Below are 8,105 nucleotides of genomic sequence, written 5' to 3'. Positions count from 1 at the left end.
CCTGTGCCTCACAATTATCTTCCAGTGAGAGGAGCTTTTAGACTCTGTTGAATAAGACATGAGAAAGAAGTATGTCAGAGAAAAATAAATCCACCCTGATTTTAGTGTAGCCTCTTTCTTATGGCTACCACCCACTCAGCTTCAGAGAAATAAACACTGCAAAGTGGACACACAGCCTCCAGTACCCAGACACTGATGGGGTGCTCTGGGATGTATTAAGCTTTTTGACAAAGAACAGCAGCACCAGTGAACTTGTAAGGTAACAGCAAAAATACACAGAACTAAGCACTGCTCGTATGTGCTCCTAAGACACCAGAGCTGGGGTTCCCTTTCTGGCGCTGACCCAATACTTAGAAAAATGCTGCTGTTAGATGCAACACCAAGTCAGCTGTCAACACCATCTAGCTTCTGGGCCTACACACAGTTGCTAACATCTGCCTCTGAACAGATGATCTGAGCCTCCATAAACTCTGTTGAATCTAGTGACAACCGTGTGTCTCGGAGCAATCTGCAGTTACAGTTAATAGAACCACTCACACGCCAATCGTGCTAAGAACAGGGTTTGCCATTAGCAAGGCTCCATGCTTTAGATTCTTTCACGACATGTGACTGATGCTCCCTAACATGGAATTCATAACACAAGCAAGAGTTGACGGTGTAGAGAATTTCCCCTCTTCACCTCAATAAACTTATATTCTTGATCCTTGAATCATTCCAGTTATTTTTAGAACATCACCAGGGCCCCAAGTGGATGCAAATCTTCTAGGCATGAAAACAAGTAGACAAGGTCTTATGGGGAAAAAAAAAAAAGAAAAAAAAAAACAAGAGAAACAATTTGATTTAATTGTAATCTATTACTTTTGCAGACAGATGGAAACTAAGGTGTAAATCTAGGTACCTCCTCTGAGTTGATCAGTTGACATAGGCTATAAAAACCAGAAACAATGTCTTGGAAAACCCAAGATAGTCTTGATAAGAACTTTCATTATTGGCCATTGAATTAAAAAAAATTTTAAAAAAGCAACATTCTGTTCTCATCTGGCACCCTCAAAACAGCCACTAGAGAAGCCCATTCCAGAGTTACAACGGTGCAACCCAACCACCTTCATTTGCTCCCACACGTGCTGTTCAAAGCAAGGCTTTTCCCTGTTCTCAGCAGCACATGACTGTGCTTTCACAGTGGAAGGACAAAGCACCATGGATTTGATGTGCACTCTCAACATGCTATTATTTGTTTTGAAGAAAAATGCGCACAAGAAACCTCAAGCACTTCTTCAATAGATTGCAACTCTGTTCTCTCTGCATCTGGTTTACACTTGCTTTCATTCCAACTTATTTCAAGTTAAGTGTCCTGGTTATTAACTGGAACAAATTGCTCTCATGTTCCCTTCAGCTCAGTAATCAGGGGAAGATTTCACACTCATAAAAACGCATTAGATCGTTGTGATAACACTTTTGGGGGAAGGGGAGTTAATAAGAAACTCCTGCCAGCTTGAACACATTGGATACTTTCTCTTGAGCTAACGAGGGAGGATGTGCTCCACACCTCCAACAGAGGGACTCAAGCTAGTGCTGTCCACATGAACCACCAACAAAGCATAAAGAAATGTCCTGTCATACTTCCTAGCTTTGCTTTAAACAGGTCCTTCTGACAAGGAAGAGTAAGGGAAGGAAGTTGCAGCTCACATGCCCTTGATTATAAGTAAATCGAGAGACAGCTGGGAAGTTAATCTCAGATGTCGCATTTACAGACCATTGTCTTTGATGCAACGCATCTCTCCCTTGTGATATACTGCCTTCCTGTAAGCAGCTGGGAGTCCTTTAAAATATTGCCTTCCTAAAGATGACGTATGCAGACAACAGGTAGCTATTTGAAACACATTTTGGTATGCTTAACTCCAAGGAGGCACACAATCTATTGCTGGGCTGTTCCATGTAATCACGTGCAAGACTGGAGCCCACAGACTGCTTCCGCAGCATCCACGTCAGGTGGAATTTTGCTGTCAACCTCAGTGTGAGCCAGATCAGGTTCCTGAAGGCTCCAGCTGCAGCTCTCTCAGCATACTAAACTGATCTCCAGGCTCACTGCTGCTGAAAGGGTGAAAGGGTCTTGCTGACCCTCCCCACTGATAATTTTCACCTACATTAGTGAGCTGAATCAGGTGACAGATGGACACAGCAGAGTTGGCAGAAGAAAGGGGATGAGATGACACAGCCAGGAGCATGAGCAGGAGACACACACACACACTACCTCTCAACAAAAGTGTGTTAACGAAAATACTGTCAGAGAAGACTTCATGAAATGAGGTAAAACTGAGAAGCAGTTGCATAACAGCAATGTAAGCCCAGGCTGATGGTGGAAAAAAAGCCGGGAAAGCAGAGTAGCTTTGCTCCTGTATTCTTTAGGCGAAACAGCTAAAGAATAGGCTGTGGGACAGACTGGACCAGTTTGCTGCTCTACCAAGTCTGCATTTAGCTGACCCACCTCATCCGGTGGCCACAGCACCAGCACTGCCCGCACAGGGAGGGTGCAAACACCCAGTCGGCAACAGAGGGGTGCACAACAGCACCCTGTTCACCCACAACTGAAAACTAGCTTAAATCAGCTGTGAACAACTGTCTCCGATACAAGGGTCCTAAGTGCCAGGAAGGACTATTCTGCCCTGATTTACCTACCACCTGGTTGTATTAGTTTGTCACAATCTGATTATTCAAGCCTTCAGAGAGTTTAAGAGCATGCTGTGTTCCTAGTTGACAGTATGTTTAAGAACATGCTCTGTTCCTATTTGGCACTAGGTCATTATTGTACAATTTAAGAGTAAGAAGTTGTCAGGCTTCCAGCAGCACACTGTACATGGGGGACGATGTTTTTTGTTACTTAACCATTGTTTAAGTTTAAATAAAATCTTAATTGCAAATGGAAAAAAATCTGCCTAGTCAATTAGGCCAGGTCTGCTCTGAAGAGAGTTTCCAATGCCTGTTCTGAGTTTCATAATTGGGTAGTTCAATCCAGTCCAGAAAAAATTCACTGGAATGAACAATACGAAAGGGCTTGCTCCAAACTGTTACCAAACTCCCACTCAAGACACAAAATCAGCTGGAGAGCACCATCTATTGGCCAGAAAAAAATGCTGTATTGCTATCTTTTTGCCTTCTGTAACTGGAGGCCAAATGTGGCTTCACCACGGCTGAAGGCCCTGTCTCCGATGCCCGGTGGGATATGCCCAGCTGCCACACAGCCCTGCAGGGAGCGGGAAGGCACTCGAACCCACTGCCCACCTAGACACCCCGCACAGGGGCAGCTCTTTTACACATTGGGCAGAAATTTTGGCTCCTGAGGGGAGGACAGTCCGGGCAGTCCCAGTGCTTTATTTCAATGTCATTTTCCTCTCTGTTTGATTACTTCATGGCATAACCAAACTATTGGTGTTTTCTGATTCTGACATTAGACAACCACTGAGCCCTCATCTGAAGGTCCATCCCACAGACCAGCAGCATCCCACACCCCTGAAACCTATGTCAAACTGGCACCTGGCCATTGTCTCTGCATGGCGCTGAGCAAACGCATCAGCCCCTCGGCCTCCTTCTCCCCATGCACACAACAGCATCTTTGTGTGTGTCGCGGTACAGAAGGGGGAGGAGAGGACAAGCCTACATCAGTGCCTGTATTTTTGTGACACTCCATCAACAGTCCCATAGAATGCTGGCTTGTCCAGAAAGTGTATTTTTGACCACAGAATTCTGTTTCTGAAGATTTCTACTCCAAGCTGGTCTTATCTTTAGACTATCTCTATTTAGATGCCTAAGTTTAGATTTCAAGGGTTGGCCTACGAATCCTGCTTTTAACACAACTCCCTGGGGAAGACTTTTTTATAGCTAGCTAACACTTTTGGCCAGAGAAGCAGGAAAGAAGTCTTAAGTAGCTTTTCACTACTTTTTGTCTAATTGCCATTTGTGTTTATTAGAAACACCAAGAGGGCATAAAAATGAAGTTAATGCTGTCCTTGCCCCCAAGGGAGGCTGGCCCAGGCAAGGTCCAACAACGCAGGTCACCACCATACTCCATAGCACCGGTGCTCCCCTGGAAGAGCTCCTTATAAGTCAAATAGGTTGAAAGGTCTTGCTCAGTGTCCACCTCCAGCAAGGTCAGAAGGACCTGGCTGTGGTACAGACATAGGGGAGGAGCAGAGTCCCACAGCAAAGGCACTGCTGCGGGTAACCCGAGTTCAGTTTTCCAGAGGGACACCAGTGGTTCAGATCCTGACTGACCATGAGGAAGGCTCTGCACTGCCCGAGCAGTCACTCACAGAGGGAATATCTCCATCATATGCAGGTCTCTGGAGCATTTCCAGCTCCAGTAGTTTTCCAGAGACTTTTTACAGAAGCTGCACAGAGTAAAGTTGTATAAATAAAAGTTATCAGAGATAACTGAACAAAACTATCAGTGATATCAGTGAATTAAATAGCCAGTATGGTCTGTGTTTTGGGTTGAACTAAAATTCAAGTTTCCTGAGAAACAGAAAAGCTGTTCTGGTCAAACAGAATACATATTTCTTCTAGAAAGAAATCTGTTAGTGGGGTTAGAGGAAGGAGGTGGGAGGCGGGCGAGAGGCAGTTCATAGTTAAATACTGAGTGGGTAAAAACATCAAACTTCAGAGCAACCAAAATTGAGAATCCAGTCAGAACATCTCAGCTCAAATCAAACCCTGGCTGAGAAAGTACTTAACAGTGGCAACAACTGTAGCTCCAACATTTCTGGAAAGATCTGCCCACCGTACCAAATTTCCTGATCTAAAAATGCAGGATGAAACAATATAAATCTAACGGGACTTCATGGGAGGGAGAGGGGTCTTCTTTTGTCACGGCTCTTCCCCATGATCTCCATTCAGACTGGCCCAGGACACAATAATTAATGTGGCAGCACAGAAATGGAAAGGAGGGCCCTGGTAAACCACAAGTGCTCAAAAAAATCAGCAGCAATAAGCTAAGCTCTATGGTAAATTTCTGCTGCAGAGTAGAGAGGAGACGATTAAATCAGAAGCAAAAATTACGGCTGACAAATAGCTTGATACACTTCAGAGAAAGATAAATCAGCCTGTTAGCTACTGCAGAAGAGGCAGGCAAGGGAAGCTCCAGCAGACAGCACCCTGTCTGAGCTGCTTAAGTGGAATTCCCCTGAGAGAAGGCTGGCAGGTCTGAGGTCTCACAGCCCGGAGCACAAATTGGAAAATAATGAAGCTGGTCTGCTGCGATTGCTAGAGAGGTGACAGCGCTGCAAAACAAAGGGATTCTGGAGCCTGAATTAGGGCAGTGGGAGAGATCAGCTTGCACATACGGCAAGGGGTTGGGTTACATGTAATTGCTCCTGTGAAGAGTGGGTGGTTTGCAAGTGTTATGACAGCTGCAGAGCAGAGGATGTCTCTGCTATGAGACAATACAAAGCTGGACCAGAAAACAGGGAGGCACAAATCACCGAACTCTCTAACGCAGGGCAAGTACTTTGTCCCAAGGCACTTGCACTATGCTGGCACTCCAGAAGCAGACAAGTTTATCAGCACTTAGGTTCATCCGTTCATTCCCTCCCTGCCTCCAAAGAGCACACAGTGGCTGTACACAGACAAAGACATAAACTGCAGGGCAGCTAGCAGGTCCATTCACTGCACAAATCCATGCATATGAGTGGGACTTTATCTTCTCACAGTTCACAGGGCAGGGCTGGAGGACAGTCATTTTTCAGTCTAGGTCCGTCATCTTTACTGGGTTTTCATACTCATCACTTGAAAGCAAAAAAGCTTTAATTGCATGTTCTTAACATGACAGGTTGTCTTGCCAATATAATCTGTATTCATAAGTTCCCGGAACTGCACTGCTAATTACAATGTGATTTTACCCTTTAAATGACTGATACGCAACCTCACCTTTAACTCCATCTTTACATCTTTTATCTAGCAATGCATTTGGCAACCAGTCCCTCTTGTCTGCACTTTCTATTTAAGATACTTAATACAAATGAGCCAGCAACAGGACAGCTAGCACATTCCTGCACTAAAAGCTCCCACGCACACAAGAGCCAGCCTTACGTCTTGCTGCTTTTAAAAAGGGCACAGTGCTCACAAAGCTTCCCCTTGCATCCCAACAAACTGGGCACCAGTACCTTGTAAATGCACACTCAGGGAGCCTGGCAAACTGCCCACGGCCGAAGCATGAGCATGGCCTTGGGCTCGGGTGGTCCAGCTGGCCAGGGACGCTCAGCCTGTGGGCACTGCTGCTGCCGCCGGCTCATCAGCCAGCCCCACTCACCGTCCAGCAGGACCCCGTGTGTGCTGGTTTCTTCCCTGTTGGCATCAGCGTCCAAAAGCCTTTGGAAATGCTTCACACTGGATGAGTTTGCGGTGCAAGCAGGGCACGTTTTCCCCTTCTGATTTTATTCTACTGAGTCCCGCGCAGTGGTTGATCTCCTAAACTATATTCGGGTACCACTTGGCTTTCCTGTTCTAGGGAAATGGGCAAGTGAAAAAAGGACTTGAGCAAAAGGGGAAAAAGTTGTCCTAAAGAGCAGGACAGCTGTTAGCCTTCCCTCTGCCAGAGGGGAGCAGGACAGCATTTTTAACACAGAGAGCAAGGCAAAACTCCAGCTTAACAGCTCCGTTTTGACACTGCAGCAAGAAATGTTCTTCCACAGTGCTTTCCATACCAAGTACTGCCATGGAAATGAAATGGAGACCCAAATCCATCCTCCTTCCTGCCCCGGTGCCCAGGATTCCCAACATTTGATACCTGTGTGGTCATTTCCTACAGGCTGCTGTTTGGCCAGTCTTTGTTCACCCCCCTCCTCAGCCCTATGGTCACTTCCCCAAGGATATAAGCCCATTACAAGCCTTAATTACAGAGCCCACTTTAGCTCAGCCTGGGCAGACCCAAGTGCTTTCAGCACAGGAGTTCTCTCATTTCAGTCCTGGGGGAACCTACTTAGACAACCAATGCCACAAAACTAGTAGAGCCAGATTGTGCCTTGAAGGCTTGTGCCCATGTGGGAGCATCACTGAGCTGCACATCCTGGGCAGAAGCTGGAAATGCGATTCTCCAAGAGGAGGTGCAGTCCTTCCATGGACTGATAGCCATCTCTGCTGTACTGAAAGCACTGCCCCCTTCCCTCGCTCAGTGAGGGTGGCTTGTGCCTGACAGGTCCACAGAGCTCTGAAAGTAAGACCTAGAAAAGCACTGGGGAAGGGACAAGCAGGAAAAAAGCACTAAAAAGATAAAGAGGCTTTGTATCTGCCCTGCTTCAACACATGCTTCTTTACAAAAGCAAGACCAGGTATCTCCAGCTCATGCCCTGAAAGAACATCTCTTGGTTCGACTGATGTGCTTTCTCCTGGACCTGTCTTTGACGCAGAGCAAAACCATGCCCCATGCACCACAAACTTCAACTCTGTCAGGAAATCGAGGAGTAAAACTGAGAACGATGCTACAGAAACACAGTATCTCTCCTTCCACACCTCCCTGTCCTCACAGAAAGGGCAGACAGCTAGCACAGTGGCTTGCTGCAAAAGGAGGCAAAGCAGCGCACACCAAGCCATCACTGCTCAGCGCCCAAGAGAAGAGGCACTCCTGCGCCAGGTCACTCCTGCACATACTGCGTGGCAGGGGAGGTGAGCGGGGGACCTCCAGCCTGGGGGACGCAGCTATACACTCTGGCAGCCACTTCTTTCCCCCCGGTTGCCCTTTTATTTAATCGCACTATGGTGGCTCACATAAGTATAGGAAAAGCCTGTTTGACACTCACTAAAGAAAAATTTCCTTGCCTCTGATTTAACAGATCTAGCGTTTTCAGCAGAGAGGATCAGGCTCTTTGGCCAGCTGTCACTCCCACTTAGTTCTCTGAGAGTTTACCTGAGTAAAGTCTGAGAAATTCAGCCCTTCCACTGCAACCCAGCATGCACAAACCATGGGCAGAGCCACAGGAGTGTTGTCACTGATTTTGCTTGAGCCGTGATTCCACTTAGTTTTCTATTGAGAGAGGAAAGAGAAGCCCCCCCCGCTTTCTGCCCGTGCCCCATTCTCACTAGTGCTTGCACATTCTCCAAATCTATAGCACAATTTG

The sequence above is a fragment of the Larus michahellis genome, chromosome 6 (genome assembly GCF_964199755.1).
Source record: "Larus michahellis chromosome 6, bLarMic1.1, whole genome shotgun sequence".
Classification (NCBI taxonomy): domain Eukaryota; kingdom Metazoa; phylum Chordata; class Aves; order Charadriiformes; family Laridae; genus Larus; species Larus michahellis.
This window is presented reverse-complemented; position numbering follows the sequence as displayed.